The sequence below is a fragment of the Amphibalanus amphitrite genome, unplaced genomic scaffold (assembly GCF_019059575.1).
Source record: "Amphibalanus amphitrite isolate SeventyFive unplaced genomic scaffold, NRLGWU_Aamphi_draft 000834F_arrow, whole genome shotgun sequence".
Taxonomy (NCBI): domain Eukaryota; kingdom Metazoa; phylum Arthropoda; class Thecostraca; order Balanomorpha; family Balanidae; genus Amphibalanus; species Amphibalanus amphitrite.
The window spans coordinates 48473-74980 of NW_024882328.1; the positions used below are offsets into that span (position 1 = coordinate 48473).

The 26508-nt window shown below is 45.9% G+C and overlaps 1 long non-coding RNA gene across 1 annotated transcript; it reads left to right on the forward strand.

The window, feature by feature from the left end:
• The first annotated feature begins 2256 nt into the window (after positions 1-2256).
• On the forward strand, positions 2257-4874 carry LOC122366850. The gene is made up of 2 exons (XR_006253959.1): positions 2257-2531; positions 4283-4874. It is a non-coding gene; the product is annotated as an uncharacterized LOC122366850 (long non-coding RNA).
• The last annotated feature ends 21634 nt before the right edge of the window (positions 4875-26508 follow it).

Consider the following 26508-nt stretch of genomic DNA (forward strand, 5'->3'; position numbering starts at 1 on the left):
ATATTAGATAGACATTCCAGTCATTTATTTCCTACAGTAGATAGTATCGACTTGATTATAAGTTTTAGCCTTTCATATGCAATCAAAGGGACATCATATAAGATATTAAACATGCCTTCCACATGAGTGACTGATCAATCATCATTCGGAAAGATTTATCCCAACTGGGCTGTTTTTGTTTGTCGATGGCGGGCATCCATGATATGACACAACTGAGATTCACAGTTGAGTAATGGCTCCGTGATGTGGGTTTAGTAAATTGTAATCAAAGTGCAAAAGTGTCAACGAAATCAGTGTCCACAGACGGATCTGAGCTTGTCAGGAACGAATAGTCAAAATGGCTATATGTATATCATATAGGCATTGCGCTGCCGTTTATAATTCCTTCAGGCCTTCATTCATCACCTTTTAGAATGTCTCAAAATGGCAGACTTCATTGCTCTACCTCTACTTGACAACTATACGCCACATAGCCTATACAGAAAACAATTACCTCAGCTGAAGGTAGCAGTACCTAGCTGGAGAGACGGCTAGCACCTGTAAGTTGCGACGATTTGTAGCATTATCTCGAATGATCGAAAATACGGCACTCCAAGAGCCCGAAGAGGTCAATCAACTTCTTAGCTCATCTGTGGCTCGTTTTTTCTTTTCTTTGGCACCAAATTTTCATCATCACACCATGCAAATGCAACTCATTCATCCCTGGAGTACATGAGCAATACGCTAAGCTTTCGGAGAGTGAGAACAGGAATGTTGTTTGGTGAAGTAAGGGCAAATTTCGAGCATTTAGGTACGTTCTCACATTTATGTGTTTTCACCCAATCTTGACCCTCGGACAGCACAAGAGTCCCTGTTACAACATTTTGTGGCAAGCATCTTGGCTTGGAGGGGTCAAACTCACCACTGTCTTTCGCATTCCGGGGAACTCACGAGTGAACCATACCGGGTAATTAGGTATAGTTTTCTTGACATTTATCGCAGACCTGTGGCTGTTTCTGTGCTGGTATCAATGATTTTTTGCTAGCTCCTATGGTCTAGAAAGTGCCCATTTGGGCGCTCTCTTTGGGCTCTCGTGTCCAGCAGGGCCGTCTAAGAGTTGGGCAGCCTGTTATAGGACTGGTCGCCGAGTGCGCCCTCGGCTCTGCCCTGGACTGGCCTGACGTCAGCGCCGGTATATCGACCCAGCGGGCCGGGAGGCCGCTGCCCCGCCGCTGCAGCAGCCACCAAGGTCACCGGCCGACCCGACCCGACGCGGCGGGCTGAGCCGTCGGCGCCGACACCGGCCAGCCGCGCACACCTGAGGTCCGGAACCACGCGAATCGGTGCAGCCCTCCGACGAAGGGTTTAGACGGTCGGGGTTTAAATCGGTCGCAGTTTCCAGCCGATCAGGTGGCTTGGGATCAATCAGGATCATTGTACGAAACGTCTGGGAAACTTTACAGCTATTCTGAGACTCTGAACATCGAGCTGATGCCGGCTTCATATAATCGGTAAAGGCGTGAAAGAAAGGTTTTACGCGTCACCATATCAGTGCTTATTGCGTAGTTTTCAGAAGCACATCAATAATGGGAGTGGCAAGAGAAAACAGTTCAGCGTATTGAGATGAATAAACAAAAAACGCATCCTCCACGCGGTGACGCATCAATTTTTTTTTTCTTGACTTATCGCATTTGAGTTGCGAGGCTACGAGTTTTCCAAATGCTGGATTTTTTTTCTTTTAGGTTCCATATAAGTACATCTTTTTAAACTTGCTTGTCCTTTTTGCCATTCTTAGTTAACAACGTTTTATAACATAAATGTTTCGTATTTTGTTATACATATATGATTTCTAATTTTAAAGTCACACCGCGGCGTGACTTTAAAATTCGATTCGACCGCGGCGTGCGCTCGAACATCCCACCACCGTTCGCTGGCCGTCCCTCGGTCGGTAGTCGCGCAGCCGCGCCGCCGTACTCCACGCGCCGCCGTGCTGCCGGCCGTGCTCCACCGCCGTGCCCTGTCCCGCACAACGCTGAACCGATGCCCTCCGCCGCCGATCCGCGCAGTAATTATAGCGGCTTGTCGACGGCTCTAAATAAAACGGGCTCCCAGGGCGGCCACTACCGCACAGCCGCTGCCAAACATCCAGGCTATATTTCGACTTCCAGAGTATTTCGAGAGCAATGTTTGAATTTAACCCAAGAACTAAGAAAAGATGTGCGCTGGGGGCCTATTTTCGCGAGGCGGCCGAGGCTGAGGTGATGTTAGTCTGAGCGCGGCCGGTCCGCGGGCGGCAGGTGCGGTCCTTCGGGACTGTGAGCGGAGAACACCGGACCCGCGGACCGCCCTGATCGCGGCGGTCACTGTCATAATGACAGACGCTGTCCGACGAGCGTGACGTGACAGGTGACAGTGATTGGGGAAAGGGATTTATATGGGAAAATTTAACAGTGACAGTGACAGTGGCAAGGATTTATACGGATAAATGTGAACTGTGACAGCGACAGTGGCAAGGATTTGTATCCAAATAGTGAGCGGCAGTAGTGACAGTGGTAAGGGATTTATGTGGAAAGTATGAAAGGTGACCGTGGTAGTGCATGATGTTAAGTTGAGTGCGAGGATGATGGTGTTGGTAGTAGCCCCAGGGCTAGCAGGTTGTGACAGTAAATATCCCGGTGAGTGTGACAGTGAGTGTAATTAATGGTGTGACAGGAGTTATGACAGTGAATATCACGGAAAGTGCGCTGGTAAATGTAGTGTGATTGCAAATAACCCGGTGAATGTCCTGCTAAATATCCTGGTGAATATCTTGATGTGCCTGCTATCTCTCGGTGAGACGGTAGTGCTGGTAAGTGTGACAACAGATCGGACGGAGAGTGCCAGCGAATATCCCGGTGAGTTATTTACAGCTATCAGCAAATATCCCAGTGGGTTGACGCTAAGTGTGTTAGCGAGCCACACAATGATGAATGCGTCTTTGAACGTGACGGCGAATGTGACTGTGAGTGCATCAGGAGTTCGACGGTCATGGCTGTGACAGGGTGTGACGATGGGCTGTGGCTGTGAGCTGTGACGGTGGCTATGGGCCGGTGGTGACACTGAATGTGACGGTAAGTGCCCAATCAGTTGAAAGGTGGCTGTGACGTTGGGCTGTGACGGTGAACGCGTCAGAGAATATGACGGTGGCTGCCCGCACCTGCACTGAAAACAAAATGACACAAAAAACGACTAAAAACGCACAGGCAGAGCGTGTTAACTAGGCTTTCTTGTGTACCCTGCATCATGCATTTTTTGACCCGTCGCAGACGTGTCAATTTACAAATGTGTTAACCCAGTCGTGTTGTGTCCTTAAACACAATATCATTGTGTCTTCAACACATAAGGCTTGTGTGAATACATTTGCAGAATAAAAGGTAAATGTGTTACTAAATTTAACACAAATCGCAAGTGAAAGAAGGAAACACGTGGTGATTATGTAGTTTGTTGCCGGGGCGCAGTTGAAGGGACTTTGGCTTGGGCTGAACAGGCTGACTGCCAAAGCCGGGCCCCGAGTGGAATCCGTGGAATCGGACGCTCGGGTGCGGTCAGGGCTGAGCACGCGGCCGGCCGACCCATACACGAGCTGAAGTTGCGTCCGGTCGGCCACTTCAGAGCCGAAGGGTGAACGCGTCACGTGGACGGCTCAATCAGAGCGCCAAGTGACGATGCCCCAAATTGGAGGACTACTGTACAATAATGTTGTCCAGTCATCCGGGATAAAATTACGGCCACCGATTTTTCAAATATATCCTATATAGACTGAGGAGTTTCTTCCTCCAAGCAGACGTTAATTAGCTATGCTTCAGCTTGCCCTTGATGTAATCAGCGCATATTGCTCTAAACAATTTATCATGTATCGACTCCCTCGGCTGTATTGTGCATTTTGACCTTTTTCAAAACACTTTGGGAAATTTTTACAAAAACCCAGCATAAAAGTCGGTGCTCGAAAAACGCCCTCTATTATCCCCATCTGAAGTTAAGGTTCAGAGGTCGCTCACTGGTGGATGACACGGTGTATTTGTGCAAGGGTACACGTCTACCATCCCCGACAACACATGATTTCGATACACTGATGCATTACATTCGTCCAGCGTGCTTGGCACGAGAAAACTGTGTCATTTTTCTGTTTTATGTGTTATCAAACGTGTCGAAGGTCCCGCCAAGCGTGAAAATACTCAGCATTATTGTGTTTTGGGTGCGATTAACACATGACTGATGTGTTACCAGTACAGAACATGCCCTCACTGTGTCGATTTGTTTTCAGTGTGATAGCCATGCAGTCTGGTGGTAGTGTTCGCCATCCCTGACTGCCGTCGCTCATCACCCACCTGTAAATGTCAGTAGTCGTCTGAACTCCCCAGCTCACCGACCGGTCCCCATTGGCTTGGGGACGCCCGAGCAGCGCAGCAGACGCCAACAGAAGGCCACCAACAGGAGAGCAGCAACCTGTAGCGCGTGCCGCGTGGTGCGGGCGTCGGTTGGCCACCGCCACGCTGACCCGATCCGTACATACAGATAGTCCTGGGCACAGCTCTCAGACGTGACACAGGGTCTTTGTATAACTTTGCTTCTTTTTCATTTTATTAGGTATATGCATTTTTAACCAGTGATGGAATTGTTCGTGAGGAAGATGGGCTAAAATGCCGCGAGAAGAACTGAGACTGTGCTGCCTCTATTGTAGCTCTTGCATTGCGTAGATAGAAGTCTAGTCACATGACCTGATTTGAGCCAGCCTCGCTTGCCGAAAAGCTGGCCTCTCGTCACCTCACCTCAGACGTCACATGACCCCATTCACCATATTTGTGCTCCACCTTTGTGCTAATTCACATTGATGTCTAATAAAGGCCTTGCAACAACACGTTTCTCTCCAAGTAGTTTAGTGCCTATTCCTCGTAAGACGGGAAATTGCAATGTCTTCCATTGAACTTTATGGGAATTAGAAACGTTCACGTAAAATAGTCTGACCAGTGACCGACACCATGCATAACATACAAATAACATATCTATTATCTATTTTTTCGTTCGCCTAAAAAATAGCTCGACTGGCATAGACCTTTGTATGCCCGGTCTATGTCGGTCTGTCTCTATACTGACTATACGGTCTATACCGAGGTCTATGCTCGAGGATACTAACACACAGTAAATTGTAATGTCGCATAAATGTACAATAAAATACATTGTCTCTTAAATCCCAAATGAGTGCAAGTGACGTATCGTTGGAGATTATTATATTTTCGGTCTTCAGGCCATCTAGAGTGATATCGTCGGTCGGCCGATAGCTGTACTCCACCGATGTCTATGTAGCTATGTGCCCTCGGGAGGCAATGGCCAGCATTAAAGGGACCCTCCCACCTTAACATTAGTTTTGAGTTGAGATAGCCAAATTGGTGGCCATGACCTGCAAATACCGGTTTGGACACTCACAACATCGAAAAATGCTTTAATTCGAAGATATGGAATTTCAAACTTGCAGTTTTCGGATTCTAAGGGGCTAATCCATTGGAATGCCCCCTTAGAATTTGTGACGTCAGCGGAGATCTAACGATTTTTAAATCTTAGACTAAAACCATCGTTAACACGTGGTGGTATACGCTGCTTTGCGCGCAACGTCTGCCGTACTTTAGGGCTGCCAAATTATTGCTTCCTATTAGTCGCTAGTAACAGGGGAGATCCCAAAAAGTAAACAAAAGTAAAAGCCTAATATCTTGAAAACCAGTGAATATTTTTCGGTGAAATTTGGTAGATATTCGTTTTCGCTCTTTCTGAACCAAGGGACATCACTTTCATGCCAATTCATTAACTTTTTTGAAGGTGGGAGGGTCCCTTTAACGTCACTTCTACATATATCACCAAGGTGCGGTCAGCGGTGCACTAAGCGGTTGCTGTAATCAAGCCCTTGGGTCATCCGGACCAGCTATGCTTGTGTGATGTGCACCACTTTTGATAAGAAAATTATGGTTAGCTATGCATCACGGAACTACACATTTCACGGGACCGCAACATCTCCCTTGAGTTGGCCCCCGGGCGGCAGCTTTCCACAGCTCCCGGCCCCGAGCTCCGCCGCGGGTCCGACTGCGCCCTGGTGACGTCACCGGCCGAGGCCCGCCCCCTGGCGGCTGGCCCCGCCCGTCGCCAGCTCAGGTGGTGCCCGGCCGCACCATACAAGGCCGGCCCCGTCGGCGGCGCCAGGTAACACGATCCGTCCAACATGGCCGGCAGGAGGCGGCACGGCGGAGGCTGGAGTGGACAGACGATGTCGCACGGGTACCAGCCGCTCCTGGCAGGCGCCGCGGCACACCCCGCCCGACCTCCCCCAGCGACCAGGGGAGGGGGCAGGTGCCAGCGACAAACATCGTCCGCCTGATGTTCCTCAGATGTTCGTCTAATAGCTCCTTCATGTCCGTCCAATGAACACCAATTGGTAATGCAATGTCCACTCAAAGCCCGTCAAATGGCCGTCCAATGTGTCTCCTTGTCCTTGTAATGCTCATTTAGAGCCTGTCCAATGACCGTCCAAAGTGTCTCCAATGCCCGTCCAAAATCCGTCTAATACTCTGCCCAATGCCCATTCAATGCCCGTTCAATAGAAATGTTCAACGACTCCAAGTCTTCCGTCCAAGCTCTTTCCTATGGGCTGGCCACCTGATAAATCTTGAATGTTCGCTCAAAGGCTGCCCGATAGGTATCGTTATTCGTTTGATGATATGTAGGTACAACGTGTAATTTTAATGTTAGTTCAATAAACGCACAAACCCGTCCAATTTCCATTGTCAAGGCCTGCCCCATGTGGGAGCAATTGTGTCCACTGTCCAGTGTGGGTAAAATTTAATGAATCATTCATTTCCAATGTCTATAGATATCCATTGGAAACGTACTGGATATACCTATCCAATATTTATCCAATGAATATGCAATATTGCAAGTAAAAACTCCTTTCAAATATCCGTCCAGGGTCCCTAAAATGTCCACCCAATGTTCGTCCGTATAATTCATCTGCTTAAAAATGACCTCGAAAATATTTAACATGTCACGGTGGATCAAAAAGTTAAATCTGTCGTCACAGTGCATCGTGGATTTTAAAGCAAACTGCACTCTGCAGGCTGAGATGCATGCGCTCTCATTGGATCTCATATCAAAAATAGGTATCATGCAGCCAACATAGTCGATCCTTGAACAAATACTTGACAACTGATCTTAGGTTAAATGGCTGACCTTTGACTCTGGATTTAATGGTTGACCCAGAACGGTTGACCGTTGACCTTAAGGTCAGATCTTGAGACACCTAACGCAACAGCTAAAAAAAGCTAACATCTCCTAACTCTTAAAGAACTGATAGCGAGGGCTAGATCAAAACAACAATCACATAAGCTTCACGACAAAAACTAATGGCTGGTTACCTGATCTAGGTGGAGTCCACAATAAAATATGCGGCAGGCTTAGAAACACTGCAAAACAATTCTCATATGTTTCAAATCGATCGCATTTCAATAGAAGTGCTTCACATCTAAAGCTGTGCCCGCCCATCATAAGCCCAAGTTTAGGCCCAGTGTAACAGCAATAAGCATGAGGATTGTATGCTGTATAAAGTCAAGCATTTGCTTTTTGTTGCCATAGGTACTGCAGGCGGAAGTTCAATCAATACCGTTAAGATAATTTATAACAGTTGACACATATGAGTAACCGATTAAGATTACTATCTACCACACAAAGTTGCCAATGCTCCTAATAGTGATATGTAATAGTTTCGTTATCGACTGACTATTTGCTGGAACGGATGATGAAGCAACGGCAGAAAAAGAAAGCAATTTCAGAGGAAAGACCCTCTATAATTAATTATGATTAATAAATAAATTATAGGATTTTACCTACCTACTACGATCATTACTCTTCGGCTCTGATTTCCCATTGAATATGATACCGTCTTTCATTTTTGTCCGAAACGATCCTGATTCGTACCTAAGCCTGGCACGGTGTTCCCCGATTCTGCGTTGCGTCTTGCGCGGCTCTATGCCGTCATTATCTCGACCTGCCTGCTACATCGCTGATTCTGGGCAGCAAACGAATGGCGGGCGGCGGCTCCCTCAGACAAAGCGACACGCAATGAGACTATATCTGGTATCCTGTTGTCGCCGATTGCCTGCAGTCTAATCAGTCGGCAGATGAGGTATAGAAAGGTGCGCGTGTTTCTGGACGCTCCGCCGGCCGTCTGGACAGATGAACGGCTGCTCCCCGGAGAGGAGGCGGGCCGGTGTAACACTACCCCAACGGCAGGCTGATGAGGGGGTGTGTGATTATGTCGCGGGGCTGCCCACTGCGGCGGCCACAGTGGACCGTGGCTGGCTCAGGTCGATCGGCCGCCGGCCTCCGATGATCGCGGCGCACGCCATGCGGTTCAGACCGGGCGCTGTGACCGCGCAGTAGTAAAGCCGTTCAGTGCGTAAAGGGTTCGGTGCCACGAGTCAGCCGCATTACGCCGCCGCATTACGCATTGTTACCGGCTACCGCCAACAACTATTTAAGCTATTTATCTGCACAACTTTGGTTACTAGCATCTTTATTCTATTCCTTATCTATATTTCCCTATAATGCTCTTTAGCTCCGTCTGTTCTGATCTGACGGATAGAGTCGCTCGGGTGTCCGTCACCCGGGTAACGGGTGACGCTCGGGTTGCTTTTGTGAGATTTATATTTGCAGCTGTAGGCATTGACATTAAACATCTTAGGAGGATTTTGTTCACAATCTAAAAAAAAAAAATGATTAGGTATCTATTTGAAAGTACATCAATGGGACTGCCAGAATACCCAGCCTGTGAGGCGCCGTACACAAATATTATGAAATAACTGCTTGGTAGTTGGTATTTAGTATGCCTTTACACATGCCGCTTTAGTTTCTTTTTTTGTTGGACCTATAGTTATAGTTATTTTCATGATTTGCCCTCGCCTGACCTAAACTGCGCTTAGAGCTTTGCAGAAGAGTGGGCGTATGCATATTTACGAAATGCAGCATCTTGCTTCCGATTTTACATAAGGCATCGGGCCATTTGGTGACCTTTGAGGTGAGATCAAAGACCTGAGGGAAGGAGCTCTCAGCTCACTTTTTAAAACAATATCGTCAAAATTGTTGCAGAATCACATAGCATATTTGGCACCATCGTATTCTTAATCCTCGCCCGCACATGTCATTTTCCCATCCTAGAACGCACATGGGGGGGGGGGGGGGTGCCACCCCCACGCCATTTCGTGCCTGTTGGAGGTAGAGCTTTTCAGTAAAGACCAACTTTTTTTTGGAAGAGACGAATCCAATGGTACCCAATTTTACCTCATTAGATCAACCATTAACCTTCCAGGTCAGGTCAATCTAAAAAGCTGCTTTTTGCGGCTGCAGCGTTGGAATATCGTGCGGTGCCCATCATTTACCGATGGCGCTGCCGTTTGTGGTGCCAAGCTTACTAGAACAGCTCTTTGTCACACTATCCGACTAGGTTTTTACCGGCTGAGGTCATTTCAGGTCAAGCTAGGTCAAGGTCAATGATATGTGTTTGTATGCCTGTGTGTGTCCGTGTGTATACTGATGTGTGCACTGATTGGTTTGTGTGTCCCTATTACATGAGATCATGATATGAGAATTTATCAAAAATGCAGTCAAAAAAACTTCACGAAAAGTAAATTCAGCAAGCCTAAAATGCAATGTTTTTAGATGACTTAAGACAGGTTGACTTTGACCCTGACCCTGACATCTGCACATCGTCGAATAACATGTTCCATGATAGGTGGGATGTAAGCCTAGCAAAAACATACCGAAATCAAGGTGTCAAAAGCTCACAAGACCCATAGGCCATAGCCAACGCAAGATATTGAGTTTTGGTCATTTGGGTCATGACATGACCTGAAAAACAAGGTCCTATAAACCAAAACCAAAAACCACAGAAACTTGGAATTTGCAGTGGACGCTAAAAAGGATAGAGAAGCAGCTATACGAAAAATCAGGCTTCTAGCTTTGAAAATGTTTAGTGCAGAGCAGAAAAAAACTACCTGGGGGTTGCCCCTCCCCCCATGTGCGAGCGAGTGCTGTGCCGCGTTGAATGATAGGTATAGGTACTTTTTGACGGGAAATGTTATTTGGGCGTTAATACTTGTTTATCATTTGCACATACATAATGCAGCCATTATGCATGTACATATGCTAACAAACAAGTATGCAAATAAATAATAATCTTAACCCTCGCCCTGGCAGGGCATTTTTCATAACACGGCCTGGCAGGGGGGGGGGGTCGATGCGACCCCCCCCCTCGCGATTGGCTCCTATGGCACCTAGAAACACCAAATTTGGTAGGTAGGTGGGCCCCCCGGAGTTCTCGCCCCTGTGCAAATTTGGTTGCTCTAGGTCAATATTTAGGGGGGTTTTGGGGGGTATAAATGTAAAAATTTCGCTAAAAACAGGTCAAAAGTTTTTCGCTTATAACTTTTGATCTAATTAAGATAGAGCAAAAAGAAAAGCACCAGTGAACTCAGCACGTCAAGGCGCGTCGAATGATATACTTTTTAGCTTGCTTAAGTGTACTTAAAGTTTTTCTTAATTTTTAAGTAAACTTTAATTAATCAATTAAGTTCAAGTTAACCAAATTGCATCATATCGCATATCATTCGATTCGGCTGATCACCAGGAACACAATGACACCATTTTTTAAGCTCTAGCGTCATTATGTGCCAAGTTATTGGCAAAAACGTCATTTGACCTCAGTTGACCTCATTTGACCTGACCCATGGATAAGTACACCAAACAAAGAAGCACCAAGTGACCTGCTGTTAAGTACTGTGGTTTCAAAGCACAAAAGTGATAGAACGAAGCGGATATCTCCAGTATTTTCCGAATTTAGTATTTTCCCATAGGCTTAACATTACGACGTAATGACCTCTAACTGACCTCAGGTCAGTGACCTCAAAAAACCCGAACTATATGTTATACAACTCAGTGAACTTAGCACACCCTGAAAGTTTGAAGGAAATCAGTCCAAAACTGTGAGCTGGACAGGTGCAAAAAGAAAATTGAAAATTGACCATGACCTTGTACCGGTTTTTCTGACCTGGTTACCTGACCCAAGGTCACCCGGACCTGAAATTTTCAGGTCATATGTAAAAAGGTTGCCCCATAGGCTGTGCCAAATTTGGCGGCGCTGCGCGCCGCCGTTTTTACGCTATCTTCGAAAAACCTTAGGGGGGGGTCGCATCGACCCCCCCCCCTGCCAGGGCGAGGGTTAATTGCGCTGACGACTTGACTGGCCGGGCTGTCGACACCCGGCCCTATACCTACTGCTGCACGGCCCTGGCAGCTATGCTGTGCCGCAGGGCCACCGCTTCACTGACGTGTGAGCGGAGAAATAAAGCGAAGCACTACCATGATGTGCAGTCATAAGGGCGGCCGGCAGCTCCGGCTCCATGGGTTATTTCATGCCTCGGAGGAACATAAATATAACCGAGTGAACGTGAAAATGACCATTTATGACGTCAGTGAGACAAAGACCTAAAATCAGTAACAAAGCGAAGTCAATTTGAGAGATGGTAAAAAGGACTTCTTGCAGCTTGTTAGGATGAACCTGGTCACCTCTTAAACAGCTTTGGGAAATATTTTTATGTAATATCTGATTTCTTGTTGTGCTGTATGCTCCTATCTAAAGCAGTTAATGAGCTCACAGTCCAAGAATGCCAAGCTGTGGCTCACGTCCTTAGCTAGAAAACGTCAAAGCTCTAAAAATATGTCCTTTGTGGCTCCAGTGACTTTGATGCATTTTTCTTTTTTGTTTATATATCACCTCTTTGAAGAAACGGACCAAATGCCTGATTGCATTCTATTCCTTTTTATTGCGATGCACATTGAACGGGGCCAGGACCCATAACTTTCTCGCGGCGCGGTCCGGGAGGAGGCGAATCCCGGGCTCAGTCCCGGCCCTGGACCTATAATACTGCTGGCGGCACCGGCCGCAGCCAAGGAGGCGCGCACTCATGGAAGCTATTGATTTTAGCCGAGCAGCTGGGTGCGCAGGCCGGCCGGCCGGCGGGCGCCCGGGTCAGCTCGAGCCCCTGACATCGGTGCGCCGCCGGGTCCCAGCCAGCATAGCTTGGAACAGCACAGAGGGGAGTCACGGCTAGCGTTTAACCCTCGCCCGCACATGGGGGGGGGGGGGGGTGGTTGCCACCCCCCCCCCCCCAGGCAGTCTTTCTGCTCTGCACTCAACATTTTTAGAGCTAGAAGGCTGATTTTTCGTATAGCTGCTCGTCTATCCTTTCTTGATGTCCACTAAAAATTTCAAGTTTCTGTGATTTTTGGTTTCGGAGATATGACCTTGTTTTTCAGGTCATGTCATGACCCAAATGGCCAATTCTCAACATCTTGCGTTTGCCATGGGCCTTGTGAGCTTTTGACACCCTGATTTCGGCCTTTTTTGCCAGTCTTACCTCCCACCTATCATGGAACATGTTGTTCGACGATGTACAGGGGTCAAGGTCAGGGTCAAGGTCAACCTAGGTCATCTAAGATAATTGCGTTTTAGGCAAGCTGAATTTACTTTTTGTGAAGTTTTTTGACTGCATTTTTGGTAAAAGCTTCTCAGATCATGATTTCATGTGATATGGACCCAAAAACAATCGGTGCACACATCAGTATACACACAGACACACACAGACATACAAACACATATAATTGACCTTGACCTAACTTGACCTGAAATGACCTCAGCAGCAAAATTCTGGTCGGATAGTGTGACAAAGAGGTTCTAGCTGGCTTGGCACCAGAAAACAGCATCGTCATCGGTATTTGATAAGCAGCGCACTTGATATCCAACGGTGACCCAAAACAGCAACATTTTTTAGTTTGACCTGACCTGGAAGGTCAATGACTGACCTGAGAAGGTAAAACTGGGTATCATTGGATTCGTCTCTTCCCAAAGAATCTTTTTGGTCTTTACTGCTAAGCTCTATCTCCAACAGGAACGAAATGGCGCGGGGGGGGGGTGGCAACCAAGGGCTCCGCCACCGGGGGGGACGGGTGGGACATGTCCCCCCCAACCAAAATGTTGGGTGGGATATACTATCTTTTGTCCCCCCCAATAATCGGCTCTCCCGCTGGTAGATAAATCGACTCTTGTTCCTGGCACCGAATACAGAACATAGGTGCAAAAAATCTCCGAAGAAAAAACTGTCGTCGATAACTATATTGTCGCTGTGCTTTTAGTCTTTTTCTGTTATGGGGGCCACGGATTTCAGTTTTTTAGCAGACCATATCGACAGGCGTTTTCGCGTTAGGTATATCAACGTGAGTCTACTGACGAATGTTCGCAATCACACGTTCCATTCCGATGATGAATCCAGTAGGTATATCCAGCAGGTAATCCAGTAGGTATATCAGATAAGGATCTCTCAATCAATTAAACGCTCAATACGGAGATTATTCTTTCGGGTAAAAGCGTTCGTTCTTGAAACTTCCATCGGTCAAATAAGAATATCGCAGAACTGTAGGATGAGAGAAGCTGTTTGTTTCCAGTGTTTGACAGGTTAACCCTCGTTCTTGTGGTGGGTCGGATTGACCCACCCCTCAGTTCTTCGCAAGTAACTCGCGTAAAAAGTGGTTTATCGTCACGAAACTATTATATTTCCCGGGATTTTTACACATCCTCTGAAAATTTCGTGATCCTAACCCCCATGGACCATGACTTTTGGGCCTCTGGCCTATTTTTCCAGACCATGTCAGGCGGAAACACCGATTCGGTGTATGTTAGCGCACATTATCTATACGTTTCCAGACTTGTTATGTCATAAAACCGAGCCAACATGCGAAATGACGGTAGATACATGCATGATGGTACGTGTCAAGGTCACGTGAATATCAGGTCAAGGTCATTACCGTTAGATGACTTTGGTTCACTTTTTCGAGTTATGCATGTTATTCATTTATATTTATTTTGCACCAAACATTGGCAAATTACCGACAGCTGATAACAAACAATCATCAGAAATGACAAAACCGTCATGTGTCAGCAAGGAGCTTAGGTCACAGGGGTTACGGCCCCCGGTGGGACGTAGCAGGTCAGCAGTCGTAGTAGGCGACGCGAAGCTCGGCTGTTGTCCCTCATCAAGAAGCGGATGCTATCTGCCAGTCCGTCTGGGGCGCGCGATGGCGTCACCCTGTGACTGCACGACCGTCCGGCAGCTGCCTCGAGCACGGCAGAGAGGTCGTTTCCGCACATGCGGGACAGTTGGAGAAGAAGAGAGTTGCCAAGCAAATCGGGGCACATGGCCAACTTCGTCAGGCCCGAGAGGAATGCCTGCTGGAGACGGTGTTCGGACCGCAGAGCACCACTTGCCGCTCGGAAACATGCCGACCGAATTAGTTCATGTGCAGGGGCGATACCGGCAGCAGCGAGGAGCGCTGAGTGGTGGCCGCGGCGAGGCAGCCCCAGCGCCTCGCCGCGCCCACCGCCGAAACGCGCCCGCCGCGTTTCCTTTTATGGGTGCGTATTATTTAGGCCAGGGTTCATAATGTCCAGGGCATGATGTGTCCAGTGCTCGAAATGGCCAGTGCCTTGAATTGGCCAGTGCTCATATTGTCCAGGGATTACATGGTCCAAATGTGGCCAACTGGCTGCAGATAGGGTAAATTCAAAGAGACCAGGGTTCATAATGTCCAGGGCACGATGTGTCCAGTGCTCGAAATGGCCAGGGTTCATAATGTCCAGGGCACGATGTGTCCAGTGTTCGAAATGGCCAGGGTTCATAATGTCCAGGGCACGATATGTCCAGTGTTCAAAATGGCCAGTGCCTTGAATGGGCCAGAGTTCATAGTGTCCAGGGATTACATAGTCCACCCAACCCAACCAAACCTAACCTAACCTAACCTAATCTAACCTAACCTAACCTAACCTAACCTAACCTAACCTAAGGTAATGATGTTTGCCTACCGGGGATAAGGAAATAGTTTCTCGCATGAATAGATTGCAAGCAATAGTAAATCAAATATTTTTAGGTTAAGTGGTTATGCATCAGGCTTCAGGCCTTCGGCCTGAAGCCAGATACATAACCACTTAACCTAAAAATATTTGATTTACTATTGCCTGTAATCTCTCCTAAGGCATTGCCTTCGGCACTGCACTGCTTCGCATTGAGCTGGTTCCGTGTTTTTTACATAATGACGTCCCTTTCAGTGACTATGTAATCCCTGGACACTATGAACTCTGGCCTATTCAAGGCACTGGCCATTTTGAACACTGGACACATCGTGCCCTGGACATTATGAACTCTGGCCATTTTGAACACTGGACACATCGTGCCCTGGACATTATGAACCCTGGCCATTTCGAACACTGGACACATCGTGCCCTGGACATTATGAACCCTGGCCTCTTTGAATATACCCTATCTGCAGCCAGTTGGCCGCATTTGGACCATGCAATCCCTGGACATTATGAACTCTGGCCCATTTAAGGCACTGGCCATTTCGACACTGGGCATAACGTACCCTGGACATTATGAACCCTGGCCAGAATGAATGCTCCCCCCTTTTATAGGAAACTTTTTGGAAATGATGTCGAATTAAGCATACATTTGAACATTGAGAAGTAGTTTTGGTACCAATGCAACATGTTACGAAGCTGTCTGTGGTGGTTGACACCTTCTTTGAATAGCCGGCGGGACACGCACTTGTTGATCTCACCTAAACTGACCCGACCTTCGCCAAATGCTAAAAATGGATTCAGATTCAGCGCAAAACTATGAGCCAGATACCATTAAAAAATTGAAGTTTGTTTTTCAATTTTTTTTTCTGTCTGATGTGTCAATATCATAAAGGTGCAATCTAATATTGGGTAATATTGCATAGGTCAGATGGCCTATCATTTCTCTATTATTATTTTTTTTTTTTTAGTTAAAAATCATCGTATCAGGGCTATGACGAAAAACATGTGGCCTAAATCCGATGAGAAAACTGGATTTGGGGGTACCCTAGGTTTAGAGGAGACACTAGGGCGATGGGCGAAGAGCAGACCGTCCCCCCCAACCAAAAGTCCGTGGCGGAGCCCTTGGTGGCAACCACCCCCCCCCCCCCATGTGCGTTCTAGGATGGGAAAATGGCATGTGCGGGCGAGGGTTAATGAAACCCCTACGGCCTACATATATTCAGTTTGTGGCATAGGAGAGTTAACATTGCATGACAAAAACGGTTCACATCAGTGCCAGCCCATAATTGACACAATTTTCCAAGAATTGCTCCAACTTAAAGAAAATTAATGGGATAAATCATTTAATGAGATTCCCATCCAATATAGGTAAATAGTAATCTATAATATTTTGAAAAGTGTGCGACAAACCTCTGGAATAGTGCTATGGAAGGGAATGAAATTAAAGAGGGGGAGGGGGCCTAGAAACACAGCCTTTAGCTCGGCTCGTGGTTTACACATAGGACATGGGGCAAGCGACATCCGAAAGCTGTCAAGCACAAGGTACTTCGGCCACTTTTAGGTCAGGCCATGCCGGGTCAGATCATCAGAGATTATTGCATGTCAATTTTTCCCCATCTGAACGTTTATCGACAACGTGGCTCTTAAGTCATAACACATGACCTTACGGAGCATCGCAAAAAAGCTAATACCGGCTCTCACGTCAACTTCCAAGTCACCTAGCCTCAGAAGGTGTTATAATCCTCTCCATAGCCACACCGACTGCACGATCGCTCTGAAACATCCATGATCCAGCCATTGATAAGAGCAGCAATTTGCTTTAAAAAGCATGCCTCGATATTTCGATCTATGTGACGGAAGGTCAGGCTGCACCGTTTACCTTTCCGTTATAATAAGTCCATGGAAAAAATTGAACTGCGCTTTTTTTGGACGAAGTCATAATAGCCGTTTTCACGACGGGCGAATGCACCTAATTTGACCAAATCTGCACCTAATCTCTTTTACAGCAAACTTCGTCATTTTATGAATTTATTTCAGTGTTTAAATCGATGGTACTCTCTGATAATATGACAAAGCAGGCATATAAGCAATTAGTGCAACCCTAGCTGATAGCTGCTAAGAGACACACTGAACCTAATTTGACCAAATCTGCACATAATATGTACCAAATGTGCACCAGATGTGTACCAGATGGCCGTCGTGAAAATGGCTATTAAGCACTATCAAACATGCGCTTAACAGGTCACCATGACGCAATAAATGGGAGAAATTGCACCCGTGACTGGGCCCCTTTTACTCCCCTGAGGTCATCTCAGGACTCAGGCCATAAAAGATTTCCAACAGTTTTGTTGAACTTCAAATAGATGCACATTGCACACTAGAGATATGATAACACGTTAGCTCTGCTCAGCTAAACGACACAGGCCTAATGATAAGCTAGATGACTTTTTCCGGACAGAGCATGCAAAGAGCATGAACTTGACCTTAGGTAAGTTTTTTTCTAAATGATATTTTAAGATCAACTTATTGTTCATTTGACGCGTCTCGATGAGAGGAATACAATGCCATTAACATTAAAGGGACCCTCCCACCTTAACATTAGATTTGAGTTGAGATTGCCAAAATGGGGTCCCTGGCTCACAATTACCGGTTTCGGCACTCACAACATCGAGAAATGCCTTAAATCGGAAATATTGAATTTCAAAATTGCAGCATTTTGATTCAGAGGGCTAATGCATAGGAATACCCCTGTGAATGTGTGACGTCGGCGCAGATATCTGACGATTTTTAAATGTTTGACTAAAACGTTTTGTAGCACGCGGTGGTAGGTATATGCTGCTTTGCGCGCAACAAGTGCCACACTTTCAGCTGCCAAACTATTGCTTCCAAATAAAGTCGCTAGGAACAGCGGAGATCCCAAAAAGTAAACAAAAGTAAAAGTCTAATATCTTGAAAACCGGTGAAATTTGGTAGATATTCGTTTTCGCTCTTTCTGAACCGAGCGACATCACTTTTATGCCAATTCATAAACTTTTTTGAAGGTGGGAGGGTCCCTTTAATCAAAACGCGAGTCTAACGTTAACCCGCGCCCCGTAGGGGGCGGGGGCCGAAACGCCCCCCCCCCCCTGTCCTTTTCCGTCGATATCTCCTGAACGGCTGGAGATATCGCCACCAAACTTTCAGGACCCTCTCCGGACATCAATTTTACACATTGTCACCAATATTTCTTCCAGAGGCTATGATAGGTTGGCCACAAATGACGTCAGAATGACGTCATGTTCTGTCATTTTCGACCGAAAAAAGACCATCGCGAGAAGACCTGTCAGGCCTACAGCTTTGAAGATACAGAAAAATGATCAAGACATAAAAGATGTAGAATTGACAGGGCTACAAAACTGCTATCTCGGATTTTTGAAATTTTCGAGTTTTGACCCCCAAAATCCAAAAAAGCATTTTTGGATATATTAGCCAAAATATCAAAAAAGTTTTTTGAGTTTCGAAAAAACCGGAATATAAGTGATAGTACCCATAGAGATCTTATATACATGTATATAAGATCTCTATGATAGTACCTACCGTCTTCTATCTACATACCAAATTTCAGATCGATACCTCGTTTTTTGGCCAAGTTATAGCCAAAAAACTGCTCAAAAATGATGACGACAAATTTTCAAACTCAATTTTTGGCAATTATAGACCTCGTAGAGCAAAACAAAGACCACCATTAGACTCCCCGTGACAAGCTGCATCGAATCGATACCCATTTTATGCAAAACTATCAACTTTGAAATTTGACCTTGTTTGACCTGACCATGACCTGACCTTTACCAAAACGTGACCTAGGCTGTCCCCAAAGGCTGCCTAACCCACATAATCGCATTTTTCATGTAAAATGGACCATAAAACATGTATCTGCACGACACTTTCATATTGTGACCCCCGGTGATCTGACCTCGCTGTGACCTGACCTGGTATCAGTGACCTCAGATGGCGAAGTATGTGTGTGACGAACAATGTACCATCGATGGTTTTCAATAAGTTACCAATTTACTCGATTTCACAACACATTTCTTGAAATGCCTGTGAACGGTGAAAATCCGACCTTTGACCTGACCTGTGACGTCATCGGTTTGACCTAGGCCAATGAAATTTGGTCGCAAGGTATTTCCCGGATGGGGCTATCGAACGCCGTTTGAATTTTGAAAATCGGCCGGTAAATTCCCGAGATCTTAGGGGGGGGGGCCGAAACGGCCCCCCCCCTACGGGTGGTAGGGTCCGCCGGTAGCCCTACGGGGCGCGGGTTAAGGGGTGCGCCTTGCCCCGGTCTATACCCTATTTTATGCGCAGTATGAATTGGAGAAACACTGCAGAAAGTCCAAGAACTAAAAACGCTGATGACTATGTATGCTCTCCCAGAACAGAGACATAACTAGGTACATCACAGTATTATTTAACATCTTTTTATTATGTGTATAATTATCTTTCGTAAAATCCCGCTATATGCGTTAGGTATCTAATTATAAGATACAGAGGAAATACAATTCAATCTCCATCTCCTTTCATTCTTTCCTTTCTCTATGAATGGCTGACGGCTGTGTTTCATCTATCTAATTACCGAGAATATATCAGTTGTGTAATTCATAGAATATCTATAGTTCCTTCGAGGTACGGTGAACGATAATATTGCATGACCTTTAGCTCGGCTCGGTGCATTTCGGCGCGCTCCGGGCGGCGCGGCGCGGCAGCCCCCTCGGCGCGCCGCTCCAGGGGACGGCCCCCTCGACGGCGGCCTGCGTCGGAGCCGACGTATACGCGCCAGGTGTCGCCGTCTCAGGTGGCGCCGCCGCGCCGCGCCGCAGAGGGGCCTGGGGCCGAGAGCACGTGCCGCCGCCTGACCAGATGACGTACATCCGGCGCGTCGTCATGACGACGCCGGCAGACGAAGCAATCAATACGGCGGCGGCCGGCGCGCGGCCCGGCCGTCCATTGATAGCGCCGCTGGAGGGCCGGCAACAGGTCATGAGCGGACGGCCGCTCTCCAGAGTCCCCGCGCCGCTACCGACGCGGCCCCATCGGCCGGCGGGTCGCCAAACCCGGGCCGTGCGGGCGCTGAGATTGATGTTCAGATTCAGTGCTTGTAGGACCGGTATCTCTTCGTCCGTCAAAAAAGACAAACGACTAGCTATTTTTGGTGAAACTTTGATTTTATTCGTTGTGAATTATGGATTTTCATTGTGCTACCTGTGGCTTTGCTTACCTAACTAAATTCTCACCCCGTACATGTAGGTGAGAATGTAGATGTAGACTATAGGAAGACTTTTATAATCAATAATTGCCTGGTCATGCTTTAGAATGTTTAATGTGCACACGACGTCATGTTTGACTCCTATCTAGATGGAAATGGAAATATACCGCGCATTAGTGAGATGTTTTTAGTCTTCAGCGTTTTTATACCTATACGGCATAGCTGGCGATTCTACATGACAGCAACCATACTACCAATGTTGCATCAATGCAATGTCAATGTCACGTTCGGCAATGCGAAAGAGTCGGCTTCATAAGGATGATTTAATATCTCATCGTATTTTTATGATGTGTTCCGTAGGGGGGGGGGGGGGGGAAACGGCCCACCTGTCCCTTTCCGTCGATATCTCCTAAACGGCTGGAGATATCGCCACCAAACATTCAGGACCCCTCCGGGCATCAATTTTACACATTGTGACGATTTTTTTCCAGAGGCTATGATAGGTTGGCCACAAATGACGTCAGAATGACGTCATGTTCTGCCATTTTCGACCGAAAAAAAAGACCTTCGCGAGAAGAGCTGTCAAACCTACAGCTTTGAAGATACAGAAAAATGATCAGACATCAAAGGTGTAGATTTAACAGGGCTACAAAACTGTTATCTCGGATTTTTGAAATTTTTGAGTTTTGACCCCCAAAAATCAAAGAAGCATTTTTTATATATTAGCCAAAAAATCCAAAAAGTTTTTTGAGCTTCGAAAAAAAACGGAATATATATAATAGTACCAACCGTCTTAGATATCTACATACCAAATTTCAGATCGATATCTCGTTTTTTGGCCAAGTTATAGCGAAAAAAACTGTTCAAAAATGGTGACGTCAAAATTTCAAACTCAATTTTCGGCAATTCTAGACCACGTAGGGCAAAACAAAGACCACCATTAGACTCTCCGTGACGAGCTGCATCGAATCGATGCCCAATTTCCGCAAAATATCAACTTTGAAATTTGACCTAATTTGAACTGACCTTGACCTGACCTTCACCAAAACGTGACCTAAGCTGGCCCCAAAGGCTGCCTGACCCACATAATCGCAAATTTGTCATGTAAAATGGACCATAAACATGTATCACACGACACTTTCATATTGTGACCCCCCAGTGACCTGACCTCTGTGACCTGACCTGGTAGCAGTGACCTCAGATAGCAAAGTATGTGTTTGGCGAACAATGTACTATCGATGGTTTTCAATAACTTACCAATTTACTCGATTTCACAACACATTCCTTGAAATGCCTGTGAACGGTGAAAATCCGACCTTTGACCTGACCTTAGACGTCATCGGTTTGACCTAGGTCAATGAAATTTGGTCACAAGGTAGTTCCCCGGTGAGGCTATCGAACGCCGTTTGAATTTTGAAAATCAGCCGGTAAATTTCCGAGATCTTAGGGGGGGGACCGAAACGGCCCCCTTACGGGTGGTAGGGTCCGCCGATAGCCCTACGGGGCGCGGGTTAAGTGAAGGGTTTCTACATACTACTGTTAACGCCAGACCCCTTGAGACCCTAATTTTTCGCGATTACTTTTAAATGCGTGAAGGAATTTCAACCAAGCTCAGGACATGGCCGTTTCAAGACAGGCCGAAACTTTTACAATTTAGATATTTTATCGCCATTTCAATATTTCAGGCACTTGTCATTGACTCGTAATGTTAAATTTCGAGCAAGATTTTCATCCGGTGTGTAGAGGCTATCACCAGTCAGTCTGTGATACGTTATGACGTCACAGCTAAGCCCCGCCTCTGTGGTCTTGGCCTGCGGCGGTTTCGGGCCGGCGCGCGGTCACTCTCGCTGTGGCGGGGAGCGGGGACGGGCGACGGTCGAGCGGTGCCGAAAGCCGGCGGAGTTGTGCGTAGCGTCTTGGCTGACAGTGCCCAGAGAGCGACATGATGACTAAGGAGTCATAAATGCTCAATGCGCATTGCTTCTACAATGCTGATATGTTCGCTGATAATATATATTTTTTTTTATAAGCTGCTAATGACGGGCAGATGGCATATAACTGACATATGTAAGGTTAGGAAATATTCACCTGTATTTAAAGCCTATGGCGTTGCAGATAATGCGATAATGGGATGTCGGATGTCACCAAGTAGCTGCCGATTTGTACATCGCTATGCAACCATCGAACAACGCAATAATAAGTTAATTGCCTGAGCTTCACATCATACGGCTCGCTCGTATTTCAAACAGATACCCTACATCGAAAATCGTATTTGTTAGGAATCGTTAAAGTTTGTTCGAAGCACGACTGAGTAGTAGGTTGAGGAGTGATGGTCCTCTTGGTCCTATATACAAGAGTCAACAAGAGCCTAACATTTACTTGACCGTCTGCTGCAATTGACTCATAGCACGTGAAGCGTCAGCGAAATTCATAGTCCTTCACAGATGGCAGGGGTGTCGTTTGTACAGAGGTCGCTGATGGGCACGGGTCAATGCCGCAGTCGTGGGCGGAGCCTAATGTCATATGACGTAGAAAGCCTCTATCCAGGATGGAAAAACAGTTAACATTACGAGTCAATGACAAGTGCCTGAAATATTGAAATGGCGATAAAATATCTAAATTGTAAAAGTTTCGGTCTGTCTTGAAACGGCCATGTCCTGAGCTTGGTTGAAATTCCTCCACGCATTTAAAAATAATCGCGAAAAATTAGGGTCTTAAGGGGTCTGGCGTTAACAGTAGTAGATGTGAATGCAACGAATTCAAAGTTCCGCAAAGTAACTAAGTAACAAACATTTTACTTTGGCAGATAGCATATCCATTATCCACCCGACAGGCATGTAGGGGAGAGTGGGGTAATTTGGCCGGTGGTATAAATTGGCCGCCCCCACCTGTACGATGTCTAATAAAAGTGAGTGAAATAACGCTAGTCTCCATTCATTTGTCATGGGTAGAAATAACTGGAGGACAAATGTCAAAACTTTGCCCCTCGTACTTTTATTCAAAATTAATAAAACGTTAATTTCATTAGAAAATGGTAACTTTTACTTCTGTTTACAAAGTTGTATAACATGTAGTATTTGGGCTAAAAACGAATTCAGACATTATAGCGCCATTCTTGGAGGTGTTCAGCGGTTCCAAGAGCAATTTCATCTTGTTCCGTATAGCCGTGATGACTTTATACACAAAAATTTTCAGAATGGCAATATGGGGTAATTTGGCCGGGACTAGCGGGGCAACTTGGCCGGTGCGCTCATGGTCACTATGCTGGGACGGCCGAGTTTTCATGGTCAATTGTACCATAAATGACATGATTCATGACCAACTTTGACTACTTTGATGCCTTGCTTCCGATTGGTCAACTGTAAGAGCATGTGACGTCATCAAAGGTTACCAAACGTTTTTTGCTAATAAATCCTTACATAAAAAATGGTACAGCCGCACAAATGGTCTCATTCTGTTCAGCTCGCCAAAGCGCATCGAATGATATGCATGATGACCTTGAACTCACGTAACCTTGAGGTCAAGCGACCTGAGGTAACGTGACCTGAAGCCAAACTTGACTTTGACCTTGACCTTGACCTCTCGAGGTCAACACATACATGTTTCGATGCGGAATGACGAGAGAATTACGATGGTGTTTTTAGTTTTGACCTAGCTTGATTACTTCAAAAGTTATTCGTTAAAAACTGTCTTCGCATCTAGAGCCGCTAATTTGGCTATTTTGACCCCTGTGACCCCATTAGTCAACCTCCAAAATGTGGTAAATGCGTCATAGGACACACGTCATTGCTGAATCTGAAGCTGACTCGCAATATAACAGAAAATCCCGACCGCAAACTAACACCGGCCAAATTACCCCACACCCCCGGCCAAATAACCCTGCTAGTGGGGCAATTTGGCCGCCTTGCAGATCTTTGTAATACGTCACAATTTCAATATAAGTAATTACTCTATCATTTCAAGTTCACTGTCCAGTAAAGTAAAATGAATGCGACACCTGCCAGCGTTGAGAAAATGCAGAAATGTGTCGTCAATTTTAAGTTACATCGTTTTCTAAAAAAAGCGGCCAAATTACCCCACTCTCCCCTAGACGTTATTCCAAGTCCCAAAATAAATAAAAAACAAAACAAAACGCAACGCAATATTTAACAATTTGTTTCGATGCATGGAATCAACCCGCGCCCCAGTGGCGGTCTCAGCCAACTTCGCCTTGTAGTGGGGGGGGGGGGGGGCATATGTTACCACCCACCTCTAACTAAAAAACTATGAGGGCTAGAAAGACGTAGTAAAAAGCAGTCGATAGCTCTCAATGCGTACGCTTGAAAGTATACTGGTCATTTTTCATCATAGAGCAATATTGGGGTCACTGGAGGTCATCAAAGGTCAAAATTGGCCAAATGTCATTATATTTTTCAGAAAACATGCAGTTATCTCGGGAACTATGATAGCTAGAAAAACGCATGAAAAAGAGCCGATAGCTTTTGAACTCTTCTTTTGATAAGGCCATTATCAAAATTGACCTCAGGTCAACGGTTAAGCCTTCATAGGTCAGATATTGTCAAAATAGCTGTTATTGGATACCTACAACTTTTTCACGAATAACTTTTGAACCAGCAACGATGAAGAACTGGCAATGGCACTATCGCGTTTCCCTCCTTCAGCCGCTTCGAAATATATATTTTTTACCTGGAGAGGTCAAGGTCAAATTTGGACCTCAGGTCAAGGTCACGTGGTGACCCAAATAGGTCATGTTGCATGTCATTCGATGGGTCTCGACAAGACAAACACAATGAAGCCATCCCCAGCGTTCTATCTCTTTCCAACCGGGAGTTATTGGCAAAGATATGTTTGTAACCTCAAATGACCTCGGATGACCTTACTAGAGGCTATTAGCAAAAAAAAGACACCTTGGTCGTCACGGATGGTCCAAATCGTTGTCATTCTGAAATATTTGGACTGTTCCTATGCGTACACAGTACACACGGATCTAGAGGCATTTTTATTTTTCTCCATTGACTTAGGTATAGGTAATGGATAGGTTACGCCACTGTCCTGACCTTAGGTCACGGATATAAAAAATCCGAGATAAACAAATTATGGGTGCCCATAACATCATGCAATCCACCAAGTTTAAAACCTCTCTGACAAACACTGCAGGCTGGACATGATTGCAAACTTGTTTAGGCTTGGTCAGTTCACTTGACCTGGTGACCTGACCTGACATGACCTGGGGTAAAAATTTTCACACATTGTCCAAAATTTATGTACAGAAAGACACCCCAAGCGGCGCGGCGCTACGTGCCGCGGTGTTTTATTCACACGCAAAAAAAAAAACGCGACAGGGTGGTAACATATACCCCCTACCCCACTGCACAGTGGGGATTTTTCCGATCTAGCGCCTATTAATTCAAAAAATATTTTTTGGATTTTTGTTTATTTTTTGTGTCAGTAGGGCTAAGAAATGTCTGATTTTTTCATATATGGCATTGTTTTATCTGTATGTCCACAGCAAAACTAGGAAAAATGCGCCCAAAGTTCACACCCATGCGTGATTACTCAATGGGCTCAGCAAGGCCCGAAAGTATAGCTCAATTTCATTGTCCTGTCCTGTTGGTTTTAATCTTGCGAGGTCTTAAAGTTGCATATCGTCTGAAAGGCACCTTTATTAGGAATGGAATGGCAAACAGAAAGTATGCCACAACCTTACTAAGGTCACAAAAATGCCCTTTACAAAAAACCCTTACAGACACCATATTGAAGGAATGGTATTCTAAATAAATGTAGGAAATCAACAATGTTCTCCACACTTTTCCACTCCGAAATATATCCTATCGAATTCGCCACTTTCTTCTGGACAAGACAACGCCTAGTTTGGCTGCCGAAACTTGCCTGAACACGGAATATTCACATTAGAGTATCTTAACACCCCACTCGAGGAGCGCTAGGGCAAACAGCACGATATACATAGGTATGTTCCGGACATGGGCGAATAATTTTACTTCGTGATTTATATGATGCATATTTTCTGAGACACATTCATTAGGAATAGGATGACAAGCGTAAATTATACATACCGTAACCTTATTAACCATCGCACTTGTGGGGAGGGGGAGGGGGAAGGGGTCGGATAAAACCCCATGGTTTTCCACAAAGTACTCGCGCAAAAAGCGGCCGATCGCGCCGAAACTTTCGGTACCCTCGAGATCATCAATTTTACATCTAACCTAAAAATTTCATGACTTTGACCCAACTGACCTTTGACCTGTGGCATATTTTTCGAGACCATGTTTGACCGGAATCG